Below are 23,968 nucleotides of genomic sequence, written 5' to 3'. Positions count from 1 at the left end.
GCTCCAGACTCCTCCCCTGGCTGCTGGTGCCACACAACAGGAGGGAGCCACACTTATCAGGAGCAGCATTAATTTCTTCTGTGAGAACAAAAGCCTCAGGTATGTGCCACAGGAAGATAAGCATCTGACTCCTTATGCACCGGGAATAAATGGCATTTAGACCCCAGTGCTTCCTGAAGGACAGACTCGAGGACTCCAGCAGGCTGTACCTGCCCAGCAGCAGCGGACTGAAACTTGTTTCTGCGCCCTTAACCAGACCTGGGTTCTTGTACTCCCCTTGGAAACACAGCCAGCACTGAAACACACCAGTAGGAGGGCACAGGAAGCACCTCAGGTTTCCAAAATCACCAACCAGGTGTGCAACACCTGGTAGCAGCATCCACAGCCCCAAAGGCAGAAGAAGGGCAGGTCCCAAGTGATGCTTATAAAGTCTGTTAACAGAAAACTGGGCACAGAGAACCTGTCTGGGCTGACAAGCACTGAGCTTTGTGAAATACCATGGGGGTATTTCAAGTTTAAAAAAAACAAAGCCTACAGCCCCAGGAACTCGAGACTGCAGTAAAGTTACACTGCAATGTGGGGAATTAGGGACAGAAATCCCAAAGTATTACAGTGAAACAACGGTGATAACCAGTGGGGCACAGACCTCAGGCACAGGGTCAGCGGCTGCAGTGACCCTGTGACCCCAATCCCCACACCATGCTCTGCTCACAGAGGCTGCCCAGAGTGTTCCTCTTCGATTTGAGACTTGCCAAAAATTTGTCCCAGCTGCTCAAAGAGGTGCTGGAGATTAATCTGCTCCTGAACAAATAAATTCCCTCTCTAACAACCTCATGTGCTAGACTGCAGGAGCCAGATGCAAGACTCACAGTTTTCAGGACAGCCATTAACAGCAATAAGCATAAATTCATTATGTGTCTTACCAACTCTGGGTAGGTGATAGTATTTTCCCTCCTGTAAATCAGTCCAAAGCAAATTAAATCCCTAATTTCACTACAGGGATTTGTATTAGCTTCCACCAGCCTTGACTTTAAGCTGCTTATTTCACCTCAGACATCACTGTTTCATTGATTAGAATATATAAATAGAAACATGTTTCTGCATCAAGACTTTTTCTGTATTGCATAGGATGACAGATGTGTTACAGGACTACACAAGAAGTAACCAGCCAATTCTAACCCCAATATGAAGTGCAAGTTTGGAATATTTCCACTGAGAACAGTAGGGTTAAACTTGTCCAAACATATTCATAGTAGGCTTTTGTAAACTGATTTTTAACTTATGATAAAAATGTAAATCTCACTCCTGTTTATTTCCTCAAACAACTAGTGATATCAATGATAATCATGTCATGAAAGAATGCACACCTAAATGTACTAGAACAAAAAACATTACTCAAAAAATCATTCATTTTCAATTTTATGGAAGACACTGCAGTACTTCTCATCTGGTCTTCATAAAAAATGAACAGGTTTTTTGTTTTCAATCACCTGTAAAAATGAATTTAACTATGAGAATGAACCCAGCAGTCAGAGGCAAGACTGCAGGCAGCTCTTACAGTTCCACTCAACATGCACACTGTGTCAGGACCTGCTCCCGAAAACCCTCCTGCTGCTGAGAAGCACCTGAGAACCATCGAGCTCATTTCAGCGCACAAATCCTGGCAAACCAGGGCTGGAAACCAGGCAACTGACTCATCCCTCATCTTTGCAGCACACAAACTCTACCTTGTGATCCCCCCACTGTCTCCTGCTGCCCTGAGAAGCTGGGATGTAAGGACAGAACGGGCTTTGCCAACAGCCAGGCTGTGCTCTGCTGTGCATGTGCCATTTTTGAGCAGGGAATTCAGGATACTCAAGTCTTGTATTTGATAATCTGCCTCTAAGACTCACATCAACCATGGCAGAGTTTCTTCCACTTCTTAAGTTTAAATGACAGTATTTTCTTAAATAACGTTTTGAGTATCCATCCCTGAAACTAATTTCAACATATTTCTTAATTTAAACTGAAATTTGTAATCTCTTAGGAAGGACCTTCCAGGATACTCAGTTGCCCAGGGTTAGGCATTTTCATTGCACTTCTCTCTGCACTAATCCCAGCTAACCAAGCTGCATTCATTAAGCACAGACAATTACTTAATCCACTATTTTCATAACAGGGGCCGGATCCCACACAATGTTGTCATATCACTTATCCTCTCCTATGAGAGGAAGAAGGATGATGAGGCATCAATACTGACCCTAACTGTGAGAGCTACAAAATGCCAGTTTGCAATTAAACTTCCTTCCCAGTTTGGGTTTTGCTTTGACTCTAGATCTCATTATAACATGCAGAGCCATTATGTCCAATGCTATGCCATGCTAAATATCCTGCTACAGGGTACTTAGGGCAGAACACTTTTCTAATGATGGAAATTACATTTCTATTAGATTTGCTGCACACCATCTCTCTACTGGAAATCTGAAACTGAGTGTTGCTCAATGCATGAAAAATCTGATTTATCTATTAATTTATTTAAAGTCCCTTTCTGCTTACTTTGCCAGTGCCTTGAGGAACACTGCAGTAATGGAGAGGCTCTGCAGAACTCCTGAAGGTCTTAGAAAAATAAGACATGATAATTCAGCAGTCCCTGTAGAAATCTGAAGTATTTTCAGTAACATTATTATTGAACACTAATATAAAGGAATCCCTAGCTTCCAATACAGGTATGGTGGTACTGCTGACAATATTTCATTAACAATTCCTAGAGGGCAGCAGGGATCCAGCTATGAAGACAGCACTAACATCCAAAGCTCTGAAGGGAAGAAAGCAGATTTTTGGCTATCATTTATTAAAAAGGAGCTTCCCTCTTCTGCTCATTCAGAACTCATTCTTTCAGATAGATTTCCAGTCCTTCAGTTCATGTAAAGCACATGTTAATACACACCAAGATGGCATTTCAAGCTGGAGTATAGTTGTCTGCCAGGTTTTACTTCCTTAGACACTTTGCTTCAGTTTTGATTCATGTAATTGTCACACTAAGTTGTGGTACAAGGAGAACAACAAAAAAGGCTTTAAACCACACGCTGTTATGGTTCCCTACCTCTTGATGTGACAGGTATGTTATTACTGCACAGTAACTGCAGTATCTATTGACAGTGATACCTCCAACTCAACACACTGTGTCTCTAATTCAACTCGGTAACACATAACCTTGAGCGGTATAATTGCTAAAGAAAAATAAGATGGAATTACAAATTTACTTTACTCTGACATATTTGAGAAAAACACACAGTTGGTAAATTGTGAGATCAAGAGAGTGAAGACTGAGTGCCTGGGGCTGGAAATGTACTAATGTACCTCATCTCACAGCTCCCAGCCCAAACTTGCAAGAGGTCTGTGCAAACTAAGCTGCAGTGGACAGGCTGCAGAGGCACAGGTTCCAGGTCACTCAATGGCCATGGGGGCAAAGCAGTTTGTCTGCTGGTGACCAGCACCAGACAGTGCATAGGCCATGTGCACCAACTCTTCTTTGGCACTATTCACAGGGGCTGTATACCATACATTTTACCAGCACAGCTAAAACCAATGGTAAAGGAAGGAAGGAAGAAGAGTGTTTCTATGTTCAAGACACTGAAGACAAACATTAATTGGCATCTACGATTTTTTCCAGGTGCTTTAAAGTATTTGGCTAAATATGTGCAGCCATAAAGATTGCAGATGGGTCTCCAAACCGAATGACTATAGCAGAGAAACCAAGGGAAGAAAGCAACTGGCCAAGAGCATGGTTTGGTCTTGTTCAAGACAACGAGGACTACCAGGAGACAGTGCTCATGGTGCTCAGCCCAAAGCTGGCAAACAAAGGCACACAAAGGAAGGAGCACACCATCCCATTAGTCAGCTACAGATGATGTTTCTAACTTGATGAGGATTTTGATCAGAATGAAACCCTGCACTACACCAAGCCCTTGGACTCCAAATGCAATGAAGCACCACAGGGATTTATGGTCCTGAACTTGTATTATGTGCAAGAATCTGACAAAACTCTTATTTCCCCCTCTTCTCTGTTCATTTAGCCTCTCATTACAGATTCATAAAAGTACCTCAGTAAAATGAGGCTATTACAATCCCAAGCAATTTTGATTTAAGACAACACGAATGAAAAATGAGAATGTAAAATATTTATACAAACAAATGACATTTTACCATTTTCCATGCTAAAGTGGCAAGAGGAGAATGAAAACATAGTTGACACTGAAATTCCTTCTCCCAGTAGGCAGAAATTAGAGATCAATCATACACGACATAGAGTTAAAAACCGAAAAAAGTCACTTCAGGAATTTAACCATGCCGTGGCTTGCATCTGCAGCTCCAGCCTCATTTCTTTGAGTACGTCTTCTCTTGTACGTGCAGCAGAAAAATGTGCAAACCAGTCTCTGTCTTGGCTTCCTCATGCCCATTTCTGCTTCCATCTATGTTCAGCTTACAGAAGGCAGTTCTGAACACGACATGCCTATGTACTGCTGATGTGATGGGTGTGGAGATCCTTGGCTGAGGACTGCTGGCCCTAAAGGCTTGATTCCAGTTATGCTCATGGTTTAGCACAAGGCCCAACTATGTTGGCTCTTGAACTGATTGTTTTGTATGTCATTTAACCCTTATGGTACACATTAAATACCTCAACTGTATTAGGAAGCCATTCTTAAGGCACACAGCTGCTATGGCAACAGCTTTTGTAGGAAGCAGATGTTCCACTCTCTCCATAAAAACAGCAGCTTTAATAGCACCTTGTGTTGTTGGTGATACCCCAAGGAAATACTGCAGTCACAACAAGTGAACCAGGCAGCTTGCTGCCTGCCATCATGATGCACTGCTGTTTCACTGAAGACATCATTCCTAAACAGAGACCCCAAAAACAAGTTAAATAGCCAAGGCTGCCTCACACAGGGATTACTTCTGAAGAGTTGCTGAACAACAGCAGCTCCACTCTGTTCTCAGCACCTGCAAATGGCATTAGCAGCCATCACAACTAGTAGCACAGTGTAAAGGCATGGAGAGGTGCTGAACAACTAGCTGCTGCAGACATGGATTATTAACAAGCACAGGCCTTCCAAGGTTGCTGAGCACCCCTGGCATATTTTGATAAGAAAGCAGAAAGACAGCCACTTCTTTTCATGATTCCTTGCAGGGGAGCCAGCCTCATGCTGGCACAGCCACAGCAACCCAGACAACAACAGAGCATCAAGGCAGATGAAATCACAGAGACAGAACTGAAGAAACCACCCAAGTGAAGCATTTTCATTAGTGACTGCCCTGCACCAGAAAGCAGCACCTGAGCCCCTTCCCCTAGAAACACTTGGTGGGAGCTGAGTTTGAATCAGGACTTTGTGCCTTGAGTCCATGCTACTTTTCATGTAACATTCACTTGCGTTGTGATCACACAGGGAAGAGAAGACCAGACTTAACTTTCGGCTCTCAGGGTGACAACAGCTACCTCCGAACAGCTCTGGCACACAGCTATTTAATGTAATGCACATGTGGAACTCCCCTTTACAAGAGGCCCTGGTAACTGTAATGATAACAAAAGCCCATTATGAGAAGGTGAAGACGCTAGCTGCTAGCAGATGCCAAGTCGCTAATGACCCCACAAAGATGAAACCAGAGCCAGGGCTTAACCAGCTAATAGCCTCAGCAGATGCCATTGGGCCTGCCTCTCTTGGAGCAACAGGAGGGGATGCACCAGAAGCAGCCACAGCTCTGCCTCAATGACAGAAGCCTTTGTGTGGCAGCAAGCCTTACATCCACCCAGGTAGCTGGTTATCCCCCCTGGGGCTGCAAAGATTAAAAGAACACATCTGTAGTCCGTGAAACACTGCTGCTTCATTTTCATTAAACTGTCGACTGCTATTTCAGAAGGAGAGTCAGGAAACAAACCTCTGCTTACCTAAGAAAAATATGAAAGAAGAGAAAACAAATAAACAAATGGCTCCATCCCAAGCAAAGCCCTCTGCTCTACTGATTACATTTAGCAGCATGAACATGACTTTTCCCTCATCCTCTCTCTAGCCTGCCCCAGGATCTGTGAATTAACCCTCCACAGGAAGAAACGACCTGTGACGCATGAGAGAATTATGCTTTTATTTTTTGAAATGTACCAGCAGTCCAGCCAACAAAACGCAACAGGTTCCCTGAAGGAGGCAGTGAGGTAGAAGGGCAAACACAGTCACTAAGACTCCTCTAACACCCTGCCTAGAAAAGCAATATAAGGGGAGACTTGAGGAGAGGTCCTCAAGCTCTGTCCTTCACACACACACATTTGCATGGCGAGGAGAAGAAGGGAGAAAGAAAACATGGTTCAGGCAGCTACAGAAATCAGATCTGCTTCTAACTGAACCTGTTCTTAACTGGGGAAGAGGTTGAGTCAGTATTTCCTTAACTCGCACCACACCTAGGGAGGGGGTTCAGTATGCTCTGTCACTGGGCACTCAGGGACCTCGGCCTTCATTGCTGCTGTTTATGGAACAACAAATACCTCTCAAATAGCTCTCTCAACAAACACCTTTGATCCCCACATAAATATTTTTATTTGTATATCCATCACAGGCAGTGGCCCAAAGACAACACACATTTTCATATTATCAGGTTTTTTCTGTCATGTGTATAGCTCAGTTAAGAAAGGAAAAGGCACACATGTGACAGTATTTTTCAGCAGTTTACTGTAGACTGGGAAAGCAGTTATTTTCTTTAGCTGCTGCTGTTACAAATCAAAATGTGTAGATAGGAAAATATTAAGGTAATTATAGCTATGTGAATAAGTGAGTTTGTGGAATGCTGGCCAAAGAAAGCCAAACAGTCTTTTCACTAACTGAAAATGACAAGCTTTTTGGCTTTCTTGGTAAAACAAAACTGCAAATGCTCATTTCAGAGCAGTAAAAATGCACCATAATGCAATATTTGAAGTATTTTGTTCATTTAATGCCATATTTTAATAGCAATCTTGATAATGTTAGCGGCAATAAGAGGTTCTTTCAAAAGGAAAAACACCTGACCTGTTACTTGCTGAAAACATCATACAAAATCTACTCATATTTTTTTACCTGACCCCTTTAGCAAATTCAAATGCACTTCATGTATGACTTCAGTTAACCAGAAGTATCAGGCAAGTGTTCCAGCCCTCCTCTACTAGAGCACCCAAGCCCTGGCTAACAGAAAATACTTTATCTGGTCTTGTGTGGTCAGGGCAATGCCCGAAGCTCCCTGTGGCTGCAGGCAGCACCCACTGAGCTGAGTGCAGCTCCCCAAGCACTGACTCCAGCCACCACCTGCCCCATTCCTCACTTCTTCTGCTTTCCTCCATCTTCACCCATTTTACTGACCAGAGTAAAACTAGTGTAAACACTTAAACATTCATTATCACACTGATACCTTGTCCACAGGCACACTGATTGCTACCAAGTTGTTTTGACACCACGCCAACACATTACCTGAGACCTAGCTGCCAACTGTGGCATTTTGCTTATTTTATAAGCAAGATGCCATTTGGTAACTCTAGTAATAAACATTAACATGGGCAATCAAATACATTATATGGGGAATTAAATGTAAGGCATAAAGAGCAGCAGCAATTTCTCTGGTCTGCTGCCGTACAGAACCAGACAGATGTGTTTGTGTTGCTCGGTTTAGCAGAAGGATCCCAGCAACAAGAAAGGGGATGGAACCTGACTCCCTGGGCCAGCTGGGCCAGTCTGGGCTGAAGCCCATGAAATGCTGCCCAGTTTCTTGACCTGGGTCAAACAACTACCTGCCAGCATGAAAGCTGATCTGAATCCTCAATGTTTGCAAATGATCTTTCTGTTCAGGATGCAAACAAATGTTTCTGCGTCCCAGCTTTGAACTCAATCTATACTTAATAGTCAAGCTAAAAACAAAGCCATAATCACTGAGGTGGAAACGACTGCAAATACTGTTTAATATCCCAAACTGCTACCTTTTGCTAGGTAGCTCCAGGGGCCAGCACTACCATGCTGTTTGTTTGGAGGGGATTTCTTTGGAGGTCACCTGCAGCCACAGGAGCCAAAATTGCAGCACCTGGGCCTTCAATTCTGGCATTCAGATCTGACCTCCAGAGCTAATGCAGGCGATCTGCAGCATGGCCCCTTTCCCTCTGCTCTGCACTATTATCTGTACTTGCCTGCTCAAGGCACTTTTGGGCAGTTAACAGCTTCTACTGGTCTCATTTCTCCTCTCCCTCTCTCCCACCCATTACCCCACAGGAATCCAGTCCTGTTTTTCTCAGAAATGCTTCCACATCTCTCCACTAAAGGGAGACTGTGTCTCAGCCCACAGACAGTATTTAACATACTGCAAAATGTTTATTTTCAACTAATTTACACTTTGTTATTCTTGCAGTCATCCATCTCTTACATTTTTCCAAAGTTCTTCAGCTGGGAATGGAAAGCTAGATCCCAAGACTGTAAAACAAGCTTCCACCAGGAAAGGTGCTCTGTGAATTGCTCTTTTAACAAACAGGGAAAGGATTTAAAAGCCAAAGAGAAACACAACAGTGACGACAGCCCTGACAGAAACCTGTCTGATAATTCCTGCCTGTATTTCAACATCCCCTCAGCCACAGCACATAATATAAGCATTCTCTTCTGAGCAGACTCAGTCAATATTAATTAAAGGCACAGGCATTTTAACATAGCCACCAGGCTGCATTCTCCACCTCTGTGAGAAACGCATCACTTTCTTGCTCCCGCTCTTCCAAAATAATCTCCATCCCTGAGTAAATTTACATTTCAAGGCAGAGTGCAGAAGGTCTCCAAGAACCGCATTCAAGTTCTCCTTTCACTGAGGCAAGACAGATATTTTTATTTGCCAAAAAACAGAGTCCCAAGCCAGGGGCCAGAGTCTGCCCTAGGAAGGAGAGAGGTGAGAGGCTGCACTGGTGGGCAGGTTCTGCTGTCTGCAATTGGCTTTTGCAAAAGGTTAATCCCCAACGTGCTTCAAGGAGGCAAACGCCAACCTGCTGTACATGCGGCTGCATACAATGGAAAGAGTTTTATGGCCAAGGACAAAAAGGTCAGGGACGCTCATCACGTTCGCATTTCTCCTGGAAAGCCATGCTGAACAGCAAGCTCCTGAACGTGAGCCTCTGTTCACAGCAAAACAAGCACAAACTAAGGAATATAAAAAGCTGCAGGTGCTAGGAAAGGGGCAGGAAAGTACAATGTGCAGCTGCTGTAAGGGACCTCATTTGTCCCAGGCATCTCATACATTCCCTGTATTGAGCTATCAAGCTATGAAAAAAACAAGCCATTAATAACTAGATTTGGTAGACATATCATTTATAGAACACTAAGGCTCAGAAGGCCTGATAAATAGAAAGAAACACATTTTTGTGAACACTACTGCAAAGCAGGACATTTGTTGCCTCCAATTCCACAAACATTTAAGTTGAGCCTCAAAATAGTTAGAACATTTTTTAGATCCCATACTTTAGATTATCCTTGGGAAATTGCTCTAGTTCCTGGTAGAACTGGTGAGCTAAATCTTGCACCTGAACTATGCCACACTATACAACGAAGAGCAGAACAAGAACAAGACAGGCTATTCAGGCTGTCAGTGCTTGTGTGACTTTAACACACCTTGGGATCCTGCTTTCTCCAGAGGGACTGGCCTCAGCTGATCCAGATCCCATTTTAGAGTTCCCACTGTGTCACCTCAAAGCAGATGCAGCAGGGGCACTAAGGAGAGGGCAGGTCTGAGATGCCACTGTCCTCTCTCTGCACACACTGTACAATCAAGCCCCTGAAAATGAGGCAACTCAAGCATGAGATACCAAGGGAGTTACCAAGGACAAGTTCCCCCGCAGACTCCTGTGCTGAGGGAGCTGACCCATGAACAGAACTGCCTCCCTCAGCATCTGGGCTAGAAGCAAAGTCCTTTATGAGCACAGCTGGCTGAACAAACTGGAGGAGTCAGTTCCTTCCAACTCAGTGATAGCAATGAGGATGGAGGAAAAGCTTACATGCAGTGTAATACCAAAGCCAGCAGAAGGAAGATCGAAAAATGTGATGAAAAAAATAGAGAATTTAATTATCAAAGCGAGGAGCAGCTTCCATCCAGATCTAACAAGTTACCACCAAACCCTGAATGAGCACTACAGCTCTAATTCCATCCAGCAAGAAATTTGGAGATTTTGCTGAAACCATACAAAACACCATCCCTGCAAATTACTCTGCCACTTTTATCTCCTCCCAAACCTCTGCAGCAATGCTTTTGGGCAACTGTCCTGACCTTTGGTGTAGCCAGGTACAGAGCTGATACAGAGGCAGCCATTCCTTCCAGGTCATTCTCCCATGCTTCCTCTCTAACAGCTCCCATCTCACCAACCACTCTATTCAGATAAAAAGGTTAACAACTGAACTATAGCACTGCAAAGAGAAGGTGCCACAAATAAACCTACAGGTCATCTGAAAATTGTCTCTGAGCGACAACCACAATAAACCCCATTTTCTTTCTTGTGTTACATTACCAGCTTTTTCCTCAGAGCTGTGTGTATCAGAATACCCTGGAACACTATCATACTTCAGTATGTTATTTTCTGCCTCCAAAAAAAAACAGTTTACCCTCTAATTATTTTTCACTTCATCAATTTCTAAATCTGAGCATATCTGCTTCTGCTGCATTAAAATCTGTCTGCTAGCAGGCTTATGTTAAAAAAAGCAGTGATGTTTGTGAAGTCTCTCACAAAAGAAGCTGGTATTTTGTTTGAAGTATGAGAGTTACATTAATTTTCTTGTTTGCTGACAACTTTTCAAACTACCACCATTCTATGCCCCTGTGATTTCTAACAGCTAGAGCATGGCTGTAGAACAAATGTAACACATTCTTGACTTGTTCTAATTCTGATCTTATTTTGGGGAAGCTGAGAGGCTTTTTCCTTAACCTTGTGATTCATTTTTGATGGGGAAAAAACCCCAAAACATACCCATAAATAAGCCCGCCTTGTTGTAGGACTTACTGAAACAATTCTTTCCAAGAAAGAAAAATAATTTCTATTTCTGGTATCTAAAAAATTGAGATTCCAGAATCAGGCTTCTCTTCTGTCAGGAGCACTGGGAATTAATTCATAGCACATGATGACATATGCACAGGCTCTTCCAGAGCAGACACAGTGGAAATTTCTCATCAGGGAGCGCTGCCCTGCCCCTAAGCTGGAAGTGCATTACAGCCACAGGTCCCACATGCTCACTCCAAGGAACTGACCAAAGTTGAAATCTCCACAATACAGGTAAGTTTCAGCAGATCCAAGCTTTTGGAAAGACATTCCAGCATATGCTGCAAACCCATTCAAAATGAATACAACAAACAAAGCAAAATACGACAAAGTTCATCTGGTGATATTTATGCTGGGAGAATTTGCAGTATGAATTTTTGAAAAAGGGACTTTTCCACCTCACCACGAACACAATGTCCTTTTAAACGCTGCTGCTGCTTTTACATGTGCACTACAAAACCAAAGAGCACACAGAGTACCTCTACTCCTTACTGCTGCTGCTCCTTTCCAGTCCCAACCTCTTTTCCAGTTTTCCAGGATAGCAAGGATGCACTGGTTTGTCCCAGCTCAGCCCCACCTTCAACTACCAACAGACCATATCTGTGCAGCTCCCCAGCACTGGTCCAATGTATGTTTTATTCCCATTAGGGCAGCTCAGACTGCTGCCTAAACAGCCCCGGACAAAGATTACGCTGCCACAGCGGTTTCTACGCGGAAGAGCCATTTCTTGTTAATGCCTCCGCTGCCTGCAGCAGCGTGAAGCTGCCTCACACAGCCCCGTGCCCTGGAAATGGGCAGGGGGAGTGCGATGGGGCTGCCTCCCAGGCAGCTGGCTGCCAGCCACGGGAGAGCAGCCTTTCCTTTGGGGCTGCTGTCTGAGGCTTTCTTAAATCCCACTCTACAAACGGCAGCTTTCATCTGTCTGATGTAAAAGTGGCCTGCAAGAGGGGATGGCAAACTACTTAACTCCACAGTGTTATACAGGTTTAGATATACTCACTTCTTTTATGGTATATGAGTACACAACCACCATCTTCTCTGGATATTAAGTGTCAAGCAATGAATCTAAGGGGATTGTTTCACTTTAGTCATGCAATTCACATCACAGTGTGGTTTCAGCTGCGCTAGGAGACTATTTTGAGTGCTCTGAATATATACAATGCACTCAAAATTAGTCAAAATACTGATCCAATACTTCAACGAGTTGGTAGGTGCAGAAGTAGATGAAATAGGTAGAAAACCCACAGGGGCATGTAACAGAAAGGATAGACAGCATGGCAGTGGTTTTGTTGTCATAACACTGAGGTCAATCCTACAGATTACAGAAAAAGAACATGCCTGTCATCTTGGTTTTGCAGTGCTTGGATCTCAGTGCTGAAAATGCTCAGGTACCTACCACCAATAGGGTGTTATTCAGTAAATTACATTTTCTAGACTAAAGCTACATTTTTATCCTCAAGCCTGTACATTCTCCCCAAACTGGAAGCTAACAAAGCACTACAGAAAATTTTAAACAGTGACATCTCAGCATTTCCTCTTCCAGATCCAATAATTAATCAGATATGCAGTCCTACATCTTGCCTGCTTACGGCCAAGAAGCCTTTCCTGATCCAGACTGTCTTTGGCTGTTTAATGATGGCTTTAGCCATATTAGTCGCACAAAAAGGAAAAAAAGGGAATTATTCTTATCCTTATACAGGTACTCCACCACTGGGAATACTACCATGAACTCTGAAGACAGGCCATCAGAAATAAAGGTCAGGTCCACTCTGTCCTGACCCTGGTTCCTGGGTGTGTAAGTGAACACACTTTCACTAGTTCATAATAAGATGCAAAAGAAACTTTGGTTCCATCTGCAATGCAGCAAACACAACACAGGCAGACTACAGAAAAAAGGGATAAGCAGCAGGAGAGTTTGCGGGACTTTCACACCCCAAAAAACTCTGATATTTTCCATACCCTGCCTGTATTATCAATTTCTTGCTGTCACAATAAATGAAATTTCAAACTTTCTGGTACTTTCAAAATATACCTGGAATTGGCCGACAAGCACTAAGGCATTTAACACTGATTTCCTGATGGCCTGACACCCAGCAGAGGCATGGCCAGGTGTGAGGCCATAGCTCCCAACGCCGGGTTGCAGCAGGGCTCTTTTGGGGTTGCTGCATCATCAGACAGCTATGGTGCTGTGCACAGTGCTACAGCAACACTAAGTCACTTCCGCTGTGTAAGTTTCATTTCAACAACCAAATCACTCTCACATTCCAAATTTAACAGCAATAACCACAGGAGATAAGGCAGAGTGTCCTTAATGCAGCATCACCACACCAATTTCTTATACAGAACGACACCTACCAAACCTACGGCCTGTGAAACAATGGGATGAAAGCTTCACCGTGCAGTCTCCTCCCATGCCATAGGTGACACACTCCCCACTCCAGCCTCCTTCAGTTCAGCTGGCTGACTGGGATGGTTTGTTTGCTAATAAAGTGCTTCCCAGTATTTACACAGCAGACAGTTGGCCTGCCCCTCTTCATTTTGTCCCTGTGGGTTTAAATGAGTGCCACCAGCATCTGCTCTTGTTTTAGATTGTTTTAAGTCACCCCCTGACCTATCACAATTCTTCACTATCAGCCAGAATTATCAATTGGTAATTCTGTTCAAGTCTCTAGGCAAGAATTCCAAACAATTCTAAGCGATAACTGCTGTTTCAACAACTATCCTGTGCCAGCACAGTTCAAGGCCACAGGAATCTCTAGTGTCTCCAGCCTTCCCTGCTTTAAGGAGGCTTTCTTGGGGCAAAGCAGCTCTGCTCTCATGACAACAACATGCTTTTATTCCTGATCTGTTGAGCTGAAATAAAAACAAATTGTGTCCAAGCCTTCTTTCTAGTGTCCCTGTAGAAAATAGGTGATTTATTTTCCAGGAAAAAAATATGTGAGCTGCAAATGTCAAAGCAATAATAATATAGAGTTAATTCCTCACAGTTTCACCTAAATCAGCTGGTCCAATTTCTTGTTGCATGACTGCATTTACTATAATATCTATTTAACATGTGCTGGGTAAAAGAAAGTGCCAAGAGCTTCAAGGAAATGAAGGTTTTGCCTTTCTTGTCCCAGCTGCTCCTGGCTTCTTTGCAACTTTCACAGTCAAGAGCCTTCTTTATACAAAGCCAGTAGTTCTTCAGCTCCCAGTGGAGTTTTTCAGAGCACCAGAAACAAGGACTGTCTTCCCCTGGCACTTCTGCACTGCCACTCTGACATTGGTTCCAGCGCCTTATTCCCTTTCCTCTCAACAACAGAGCAGCTTGTGCTGTCCCCTCTTGCCTCTGCATTCAGGATGTTCAAATGCAGAATAAAGCCTCAAAGTTCTTCCAACCTTGTCATTAGAGCCATTCTACTTTCAGGAAAAATAAACCACCAGGTACTCAAGGGTAGAAAAGAACTTCCAGGTGGTGTGGAGCATGGCTGAAGGGACAGACAGAGCTTTTTCACACAGCTGTGAAAGGACAATGATGTCCTGTTAAGCTTCCTTCCTTGGTGGTCCTTAAAGCTAGGCATCATATTTATTTTGTTATCAGTATATATGGTAATTTCTGCTCAAGGTTCTGCTGCCATTTTTCTGATAAAGTAGTCAACAACAACACAGTGGAAATCTGTTTCCCCTTTAACTCAGGACAGAGTGAACAACATCTTTTGACCAAAATGGGACTGAAAGCCATCTTAACACTGTACATTCCCTCTTCCCAAAACCTCCAGTGACTGAGCCTGGCACCAGCAGCCTTGAAGAAGGGTCTGCCCCCGACAGCCTGTTCAGTCTGTTCTCTGTTTTCACCAGGCACAAAAGGTGACAGCCTGACAAGAGCATTAAAACTTTAAGCTATCCAAAGGCAGCCAGACAGCAACTTTGTGTACAGACCCCCCAGGGAACTCTTCCTTGATTTAGCATCCTAAAAATAGCTCTTTAGAGGGGATTGAGGCTTTCAGGGGTTGCTTGTTGCTTTTTTAACCAGTTCTGAAAAGGCTCCCTCATCCATAGGCTTTTGTTGCCTTCAGCAACTTTCAGGTCAAAAAGCAGAAGATGTACTGACAAAAGAAACCTGACCTACATCTTGCCTCACTCTGCTGGGTTACATCGTTCCTATGCATGCTTATGTAAGAAAGAGAAATGGTGCCCACCAAAGAGAGTTCAGGAATCACAGCCACCATTGCTGCCTCTTCAGTAGCTTTTCACCCAGCACTGGTGAACTCCTTTAAAATTTCACTACCATATTTTCCTCTTTCTGCAAAAAGCAATTAAGGGTATTTCCTGACCTCACAGGGGAGACACAGTATTTAACTTAATTATATCTTGTAAAGACTCTAAGGACACCCAGTGAAAGGCTTTATAGGAATGTGAAATGCATCATAAACTCAGAAGATGTATCAGCAGAGACACAAAGGTCATACCTGAAGTGAAGTATGTCAAATAAGTAGCCCGCTGCTTAAAGAAAAAAAAGTTGTAATTTAAATAACTATAACATGCTGTCCCCACCATACCTTAACTGAGATTTTACAGGACACTCATCAGAAACATAATTCCACATGCTACTTGGTGAACTGGAAGGAATCTAAACAGATAAATAAGGTGATCTGCAATCAGTGGTAAGTGTTAGAAACCACTAACTATAAAAGCTGGTTTATTATTTGCTTTAAAAAGACAGAGTGAGGGCCCACACAAGCAGAAATGGCTCTCACTACTACTTATTGCAATCTTTAAGTAAAGGCCTCCTTTCAGTTTGGGTGTTAAAAGCAGAAATCAGCTCCTTTCAGTACAGAAGCTGAAAGCTGCCAGTGCCTGGGCTCTTACAGGGTTAAGGACAGGATCCCTGAGCTGCAGGAGAACAAACAACGGGCAGACTGGGCCAGGGGGTGTATGTAAGGGCAGGGGACAGGCTGCTGCTTCTACCATGGCAATCTGCTGGGTTAGCTGTAGATTTTGCCCCCAAGGGATTTCACACTAAAGCAAGATCCCATGTCCCGACTTAACAATGTGCCAGCTGCCAGCCGGACCAGCCAGCATCACAAGTCAAGTCACGGATCAGGGCACATACCTCAGAGGCCTTGATGTAATAATTACACAGCAGTGACTGCACCATTTCACAAGTACCCACTGCTGCCTCGGTATCTTTCTGCTAAGCTGAAGGATTCAAATGCAGTCGGGACCACGACTTGACCACCTTGAGAGAGGGAGGGCTGGCAGGTGAGGATGACTCTCCCAGGAGAGCCTGGGCACTGCACAGCTGTACTCCTGCTGGAAAGCTGGCCCACAAAATGCTTTTGACAGTTCACTTAGTTGCCCTTAAGGTTACCAAAAGTGTATGCAATTTGTCATGTTCTCTGCCCCAAACCCCCACCACATTTGTTCCTTGTCCCTAAGAGTCCTCTCTATTCCACGTGTGAACCTCAGGGTGTTAGGTCAGGTTTTGTAACGCTGGGAAGGACTACAGGAGGTAAGGCTGATGCACATTCACAGCTACCTTTCCTGTTTTGCCTGATAAACATCCCACTATTCAGGGCATTCAAAGCCCTTTATAAAGCGGACAGATCCCACCAGTGGCCTCACATCCTTTTACGATCAGACAAGGACTGCTTAAGGTAAGAACTTCTTTGGTGAAGGAAGCATCTTCTTTCAGCATCTTCTTTCTATTGCTCCACTGCTTCCATCAGCTTCTTCTGCTCTTAGGCAGCATCCTCCCGCTCACCTCTCCCAGCCACAAAGACATGGCTCTGCCATGTACCAGGGTACCCCAGGGGAAAGGCAAAACGAGATCTGCCTTTCCAAGTCTATCTCCCATCTTTTGGAGGCAGAAAAAGACAAAGATAAGTCCACGTTCATTTGTTCCCCTCAGGATGTCAGTGCTGAAATGCACTGGTTGTGGCCCAAGATTCACTCCTGCCAATACTGGTGATCACAGTGTGATCTGGGTACGGTGTGCACCCTGATTTCTGAAGGAAGAGCATGTGAGATGCAGCTTCCATAGGCAGCGGAAAGGCAGATGATACTGTGATTCAGCACTGAGGTTGCTTGCTGGCACTGTCTCCTCACCATTATCATCCTGTTTCTGAAAAAAAAATCCCAAAACTTACAGTTTGCTTAAATCTGACCAAGTGACCTTCCATCACTCTGGCGCCTTCTTCTAATGCCTGCAAAACTTCCAACCACAGTATTTCTGATTCACTCATATGCATCCAAAAATCCTACTTACAGGCTTTTGCCAGTGGCAACCAAAATGAAAAAGCTATTTATGGAACTGAGAAAGACAAGATGATGTGGAAGAGGGAAATATAAGAACCAGGGCATAATCCAATTCCATACGAATGAATTCTACTTTCAAACCTCCTCAAATTAAATTTAAATGAAGAAAGTATTTCCTTAGAACATATTTCTGATTTGAAGCAGCCACAACTCTCCTCATTTTGAGTGCCTAAATAAATATATTGCACACACCACTTTTAGTAAGGATAGATTTTTCCACTTTATCTTTGACCATTTATTGCAAGCTCCAATTGTACTGCCATCTCTCCCATATTTTAAGTCGCTCTGGGCCTATATTTCACACCTTCAACCTATCATTTTATTAGTTTTCATGTTAGTAGCACACAGAAACAGAGATGTCCAAAGCCACTAACCCCCTTTTATACTGAAACAAAGACCCCAATGGCAGACCATGGGGGGACATGAACAAATGGTGCCAAAATACACTACCTCTTTCCTCCGGTAACACAGCACCATTAATTGGCTCCCTAACTGGCTGAAGTTTAAAATCCACAGACAAGCATGGTGAATTCTTACTGTTAGAGGAAACATTTTAGAGGTTTGTTCACTTAGTATTGGAAACCTAGTGCTTCCTCATTACAAATCCAACACATTTGCAATGGAGATATCCCAGGGGGAGAAGAAAGGAAACCAAATGAAGCCTGAAGCAGACTCCAAACAAGGAAGCAGAAACAACTGCTGGATGTTGTTAGCTCTTCCGCACATTTTCAGGAAACACTCAGCACATAGACAGCTGAGTATTATGTGTATTTTCCTGCATGCGAATGGTTCAAAGCTGCATTAGGGGACATTCAGACTGGACATTAGGAAGCATTTATTTTCTGAGAGGATGGTTCAACACTAGAATTGACTTCCCAGACACGTGGTTGTTGCCCCAAGACTGATGCATTTGGACAATGCCCTTAATAACATGCTTTAACTTTTGCTCAAGTGAAGTGTCAGGCAGTTGGACTGAATGAGCGTTTACAGGTCCCTCCCAAAGGAAAAATTCTCTTCTATTTCTATTCTCTTCTAGCCCATGCCATCTCTAAACACATGATGCTTATTCTTCACAAACATTCACAAACAGCTGCTACTAGCTGTCCCATTTTTATTTATGTCCAAGTGTAAAATGTCAGTTCAGGTATTCTCTGACACCTTTCTCATCCACAGAAACAGGACTTTTTTAGTTTTGTGTATAAGGCTCCCTCTTTACCCTGCTGTCAGATAGGCTGAAAAGTGCACTGGTCCCAGATCCAGCTGCATACCTGGAAAAGGGGAAGGTTTCAGAGGCATCATAGACAGAGCAGTTCTTGTGGCAACCTAAATGACCCCAATGTGATCCTGGTCATTTTAAAAGTCTGACACTTCCTTTCATAACTAAGTAAAACCCCTGCATTATTCACAAAATCTGTTGCCAAGAGAAGGTTCTGATTGCTCCTCTGCCAGCAGGAATGAATGCTGAGAACTTCCAGCTTTTTACATGCATGGTATTAGCACATTTCATAACTGTATCTTGGAAGAAGAGGGAGCTGCAGTCTATGGATAATGTTTAGGTTAAGTACTTCAGTAATCTGCTACCATCTGACATTCACAGACAAAAAAGTCAATGACTTCATTTAATGATTAAAATGAGTTTGCTTTTGTATCAGACTTGACTTAAGAAGGATGAGCTGGATTCATTAGAAAATTGTATTTAATGTATAAGCCACTTCTACTTGAATTAGCTAACAAAGATCGGGGGGGAAAAATAATAAAAAAAAAAAAAACAAAAAACCAGAAAGCTGTTTTAAAACAGATGACATAATTGTGACTTACTGCACTGCATTCAGAGGACACGAGAAAGAATCTGACACCTGCTCATCTTTAGCTCAGAAACCAGTATTTCTCTAAATGGACATTTAAATGACAGTGTCAGTCTGGACTTTACAGTTTGCTTTTGAGCTGCATCACTTGGATTTATGGCCTGCAAGAGATATCAGGTGCAGAGCGTATGTGCAATCCATCACTTCTCAACTGGTACAATAAAGCCAGAAAGATACTTCACCTCCTTCAAATGAGATTTCTGACCTGTCTCAGAACCTGCACAGACACTGAAGTACAAGTGTAACCCCATTTAGGAGGGAAAAGCCCAGAGGCAGCAGCAGGTCATCCTGCAGAGCACAGGAAGGGAGCTCTATCCATGAGCAGCTCCAGAATCAGGGTGTTAGAACACACTCTGCAGGGCCACCTTCTCCTGCGCTCAGGGCATGATGTGCGACCAACAGCACAGCATCTCACCCACTCACCTAACTAAAAGGCTTAAGAGTGTGAGGGAAAAGAGGAGTTCTACATCCAAATATTCTGTGAACACATACTCACTTCTTAACAGTTCTCAAAAGCATTGCAACTCCCTTTCCCTTACCTCTCATATTTGCACCACCAAACACCAACTGAACTGCTGCTACTTTGAGCTGTCCTCAAGCAGGGTAGTGGACAGCATCTGTAGGTAGCTGAGAAGGACTGTGGTATTCCTGAGGTAATGGAGTTTGTCTTTTGAGGGCCACGTGTCTTTCCAATACAGAGGTACCAGAGTATCAAAATTAGACAATGCAGTTAGTCACACAGAGCGTTCCCTGTGCCAGGCTGATTCCAGCACGTGCCAGACACAAACTGCACTGCTCACCTAGAAGCTGTCAGGGTTGTACTGTGCACAAGTATCCTCTGTGCAAACACAAACACTGCAACATGCCAGTGAGTATTTCTAGAAGTGGGTTGTGTGGTACCTGCCCTTGAAACACTCGGATAACAGGACGAGTAAATAAGGAAGACACAACGCTGATCAAGAAATATCCAGCCAGCCTTTCCAGCAGTTTGGTAGAATTTGTACATTTGATCACCATAAGCAAACACAGAGCTTTCATCTACACTGACATGTACAGCATGTCCCAGAGAAGTGCCCTAACACTAAAACATTTGTCACTGAAGTTTTAATAAAATCTCATCCACCTCTACTTTTTGCCAGAAGAAAACCCACACAATTCATCTTAATTACTCTGAAAGTATAACAAGTTCTAAACCATGCAGACTCAGTTTACTGAATTCAGGCCATGGAGCAATTGACTTTTCATTCTACTTGCCTTTGTTTTAGTAACTAGTGCTGAAACTGGCAACTAGTGAGGAAGACTATTTCTGGAGGATGAAAGTATGGATTGGCCAGAACCAGTGAGAACAAAACAGGGTATTTGAATTTTTTTTTTAGACAAGCACCAAAACATTAACTATTTGATCTCACATGAGCATGACTGATTATTAGCAAAATATATGAACTAATTTAATGCACAAGTAAGCCAACATACGCTACAGCTACTCTGCTTGCACAATCTCCACTTTTAATATACAGATGCACAGATCTAACAGGAGTACACTAAAACCACCATTATGGAAGTGCCACTTCACCTGTATTTTCAAATGTACCTTAAGCACAGGTAGGGCAGAGAATGTGACCACAGCAGCAGAGAGTAGTTTGGTAATACACATTTCTAGTGCACAGAGAAGGCTGCGACAGCAGCTCAGCATGCTGAAAGCCTAGCAGGATCTATGAACACAAAGTTCATGGGAATTCAGCAGTTCCCCTTCCTTGTTTTTTCTACCAAGTAACTCAAGGGAGGCAGCACATCGAGCTATTTTAAGATAATGGTATCATTATGGGTGAAACACACGTAGTTATTTTAAAACAAAGCAATGCAGCTAAACTGCATCAACGTTCACTCCAAAGCCCGGGTCTGACTCTGAGGCAAGGAATTCACAAGCGCTGCACAGCCGAGTTGAAACAAAAGGGTGCAAAGCGAGACAGCACAGCACTGCCCCACTCCCCACGGCACTTCACACACGCACAACTTTCCCTGCCGAGCCCCGCCGCCGCTCCAGCCCCGCGTTCCCAGCAGGCCGGGATCCTCGTTCTTAACACGCTGGCAGAGGCTGTGACACCGCACCAGCTCTTGGAAGCGAGCAGGAGGCGGGCGGGATGCAGCCGGGAGCGGGCGGCCCATCCCGCCGGCAGTGCTGCCGTCCCTGCGGGGCAGGAGCGCCGCGGAGCCTCCCGGCGCTCACCTGGCACCGGCGCCCGCCGGCGGCCGAGCCCGGGCAGCCGCGGCCGGGCGCGCCCTGCCCGCCCCTGGCGCCCGTCCCGCCCGTGACTCCACCGCCCAGGAATGGCGACCACCGCGCCCAGGAGCTGCCCCCGAACCCCCCGGGACTGGCTGCCCGCGCCCGGGACCGACCTGCGGGGAGCGCCGCGGCCGAGGCGGGGTCCGGCGGGCTGGGGGTCAGCGGCGCTGGGGCCGGGGGCCGCTGGCACTCGGACGCGGCCCGGGCATCGCTCCAGCCCCGCCGGCCGCTCGGACCGACCCCCGGCCGGCCGCGTCCTCCGCCTGCTGCAGCTCCGACTTGATCCCGGCTACTCACCCAGGCACTGCCACGGCGGGGCTTCCACCAGAGCACGACGCCTTCCGCTCGGGAAACTTATCTCTCTCCCGCTACTGCCATTTGCTAACTTGCCTAAAGATCCTGCAAAATCCCAGAAAAGGCTAGGAAACGAGAGGAGACGACTTAAAAGCTGACGGTCAGGACAGGAATTTATGGAATGAAATCTTTAAGGGCAGGAGCAGATAGAGCCAGCCAGCTAACGCTTTCATGCCCTGACTCTGGCCAGCAGCTTCATTTCGTGGGCAGAGCAAGGCTTAGGAGATGATTTAAAATACCTGCTCCTGGCGTGTTCCTCTGTGCATCAGCCGGAGTCCCCGGCGTAGCCAGCACGCTGCCGTGCCTCGTCCTTCTGCCTTTTCCAGCAGACCCCTCACGATCACGGTGTCACGGTTCCCCAGGCCTTACAATCAAGCAGTTTGTTGTAAGGGAACTAAAAATAGCACTGAATTTTTCACTGGAGCACTTGCTTGAGTGAAGATAGTGCCAGTCAGCCCATGCATTAGTGAGCCTTACAGACCTCTAATACAGCCCAAATCCTCTTGGAAATATGGCCATTGACTTTTTTCAAAACATCTTTTTTTCTTTTTCTTTTTTTTTCTGAAAGACAGCACAAAATAAATCTTCTTTCTGACCACTAAAAGACCAACTGAGTGGGGTTGTTTTAAGAATATCCTCGGGAAAGAGTGAGTCACTTAAGCTGCTTTTATGATAAAAGATCCCTGGAGGAAGTATATCTCCTTAGTCTCTGAGCCGTTCAGAGATCTGTATGTCCTCCTGCAAATCAAAGTTTCACACTGTTAGGGTTTGTGTTGTTTGTTTGTAACAGTATGAGCACCTGCTTCCACTGAGGAGTTAGGACTAGCATAGGAAACAGAAGGATTTTATCCTGGACAACACCTCAAGAAGATCGCTAACAGAAGCATATGTCCTGAGGGGCACTGAGTAAGGGCTGAAAAAAAGTCTACAAAATGGCCCATAAGCTAAGTTTATGGCACAGGCTGACAAGTCCAGAGGAAAAAAAGCCTCAGGAGGAATTATTTTTTGCAGAGCCTTTCATTGCTGTGTCCTGAAAAAAATCACTGAAGACCAAAGTTGCAGAAGATGTCATTCAAGACAAAGATGCCAGAGCTGCTGCCAGTATCTGAGCCAGGATGGCAGATGCAGATTTGAATGTAAAACTTCCAGTCTGTGGATACCAGCCTCACACATATTCACACTGTGTCACACAAAGAAATGGGAAGGGGCAGGTGATGGCTGGCAGCAGCCGCTTGTGGCATTCTAAAAGGCTGGTAAAGCCACAGTGATTGTCCTGGTAGTTGCTCTAGCTGTGAAGTGTGCCTGAAAACAAGCCAGGATGTCTGAACCACAGCAAGTTAAGTCTTATTAAAAGAGACATATTTCAAAGGAAGATTTTAGGATAGAAGTAAACAATGAAAAGTTGGAAACTTACTTCCCAGTAAGAGGAGAGACGCTGGGTTTTGTTTCACTTTTGTATGAAGAAGTTGTCTGTTAATGTAAAATTGTCTCCCACACTTGCTTCCCTTCATAAGTCTTTGAGCATTCCTTGGATTTTATTTGTTCTGCAGCAGAATTGCAGTATTTTCACCCTCATGAAAGGGCCGGCAAATTCTTTCTACTCTTTTCTAGTGCTGACCAAACATGCTGGAAAGCATCATATAACATCTATGTAGCAGCAGAGGTAGCCACAAACATAACAGTGTTATGTCTTCATTCCTGCTCCACTTGCCAGCTATTATTTATAGAGAGAAAGAGCATTAACCGAGCACAACGTTCTCACTAATTTAGTCTCACTTCACCATCTGTTACTTCCCATGAGTTGATCCTAATGAGAAACTACTTCAAAACACATTTGAGGACCAGCTGCACCCAGTGAAGTCACCATAGGAGAGAAATATTCCCATCCTAATACATCATATTCCAGTGTTACAAAGCAGCTCCTTCCCTACCAAAATCCATGGGAACACTGCTGTTAATATGAACACAGCCCTAGGTCACAGCCTCTTGCAGTCATGTTGAGTAAGTATCACACTCAACACTGTTTTTCTGAATAATTCACAATTCTACCCAGTTGGAAGGGTAATGAGAGAGTTACAGACATCACCCGTCCCCCAGGTCTGAGCAGCCTGCTTTCTGGAGCTGCTT

The 23,968-nt window shown here is 44.4% G+C and overlaps 1 protein-coding gene across 4 annotated transcripts in view; it reads right to left on the bottom strand.

The window, feature by feature from the left end:
* ARHGAP24 (Rho GTPase activating protein 24) overlaps positions 1 to 23,968 on the bottom strand; it is a 181,894-nt gene that overhangs the window by 48,548 nt on the left and 109,378 nt on the right. The window contains exon 1 of one of the 4 annotated variants that reach the window (XM_038136615.1): positions 22,081 to 22,379. The exons of 1 other annotated variant lie outside the window; for it this stretch is intronic. The gene's annotated coding sequence lies outside the window, so the exon portion shown is untranslated. 2 more of the 4 variants (XM_038136614.1, XM_038136616.1) reach the window with 2 other exon arrangements.

The sequence above is a fragment of the Motacilla alba genome, chromosome 4 (genome assembly GCF_015832195.1).
Source record: "Motacilla alba alba isolate MOTALB_02 chromosome 4, Motacilla_alba_V1.0_pri, whole genome shotgun sequence".
NCBI lineage: Eukaryota > Metazoa > Chordata > Aves > Passeriformes > Motacillidae > Motacilla > Motacilla alba.
Note: the sequence above shows the minus strand (reverse complement) of the source record. Positions and strands in the feature narration are given on the sequence as shown.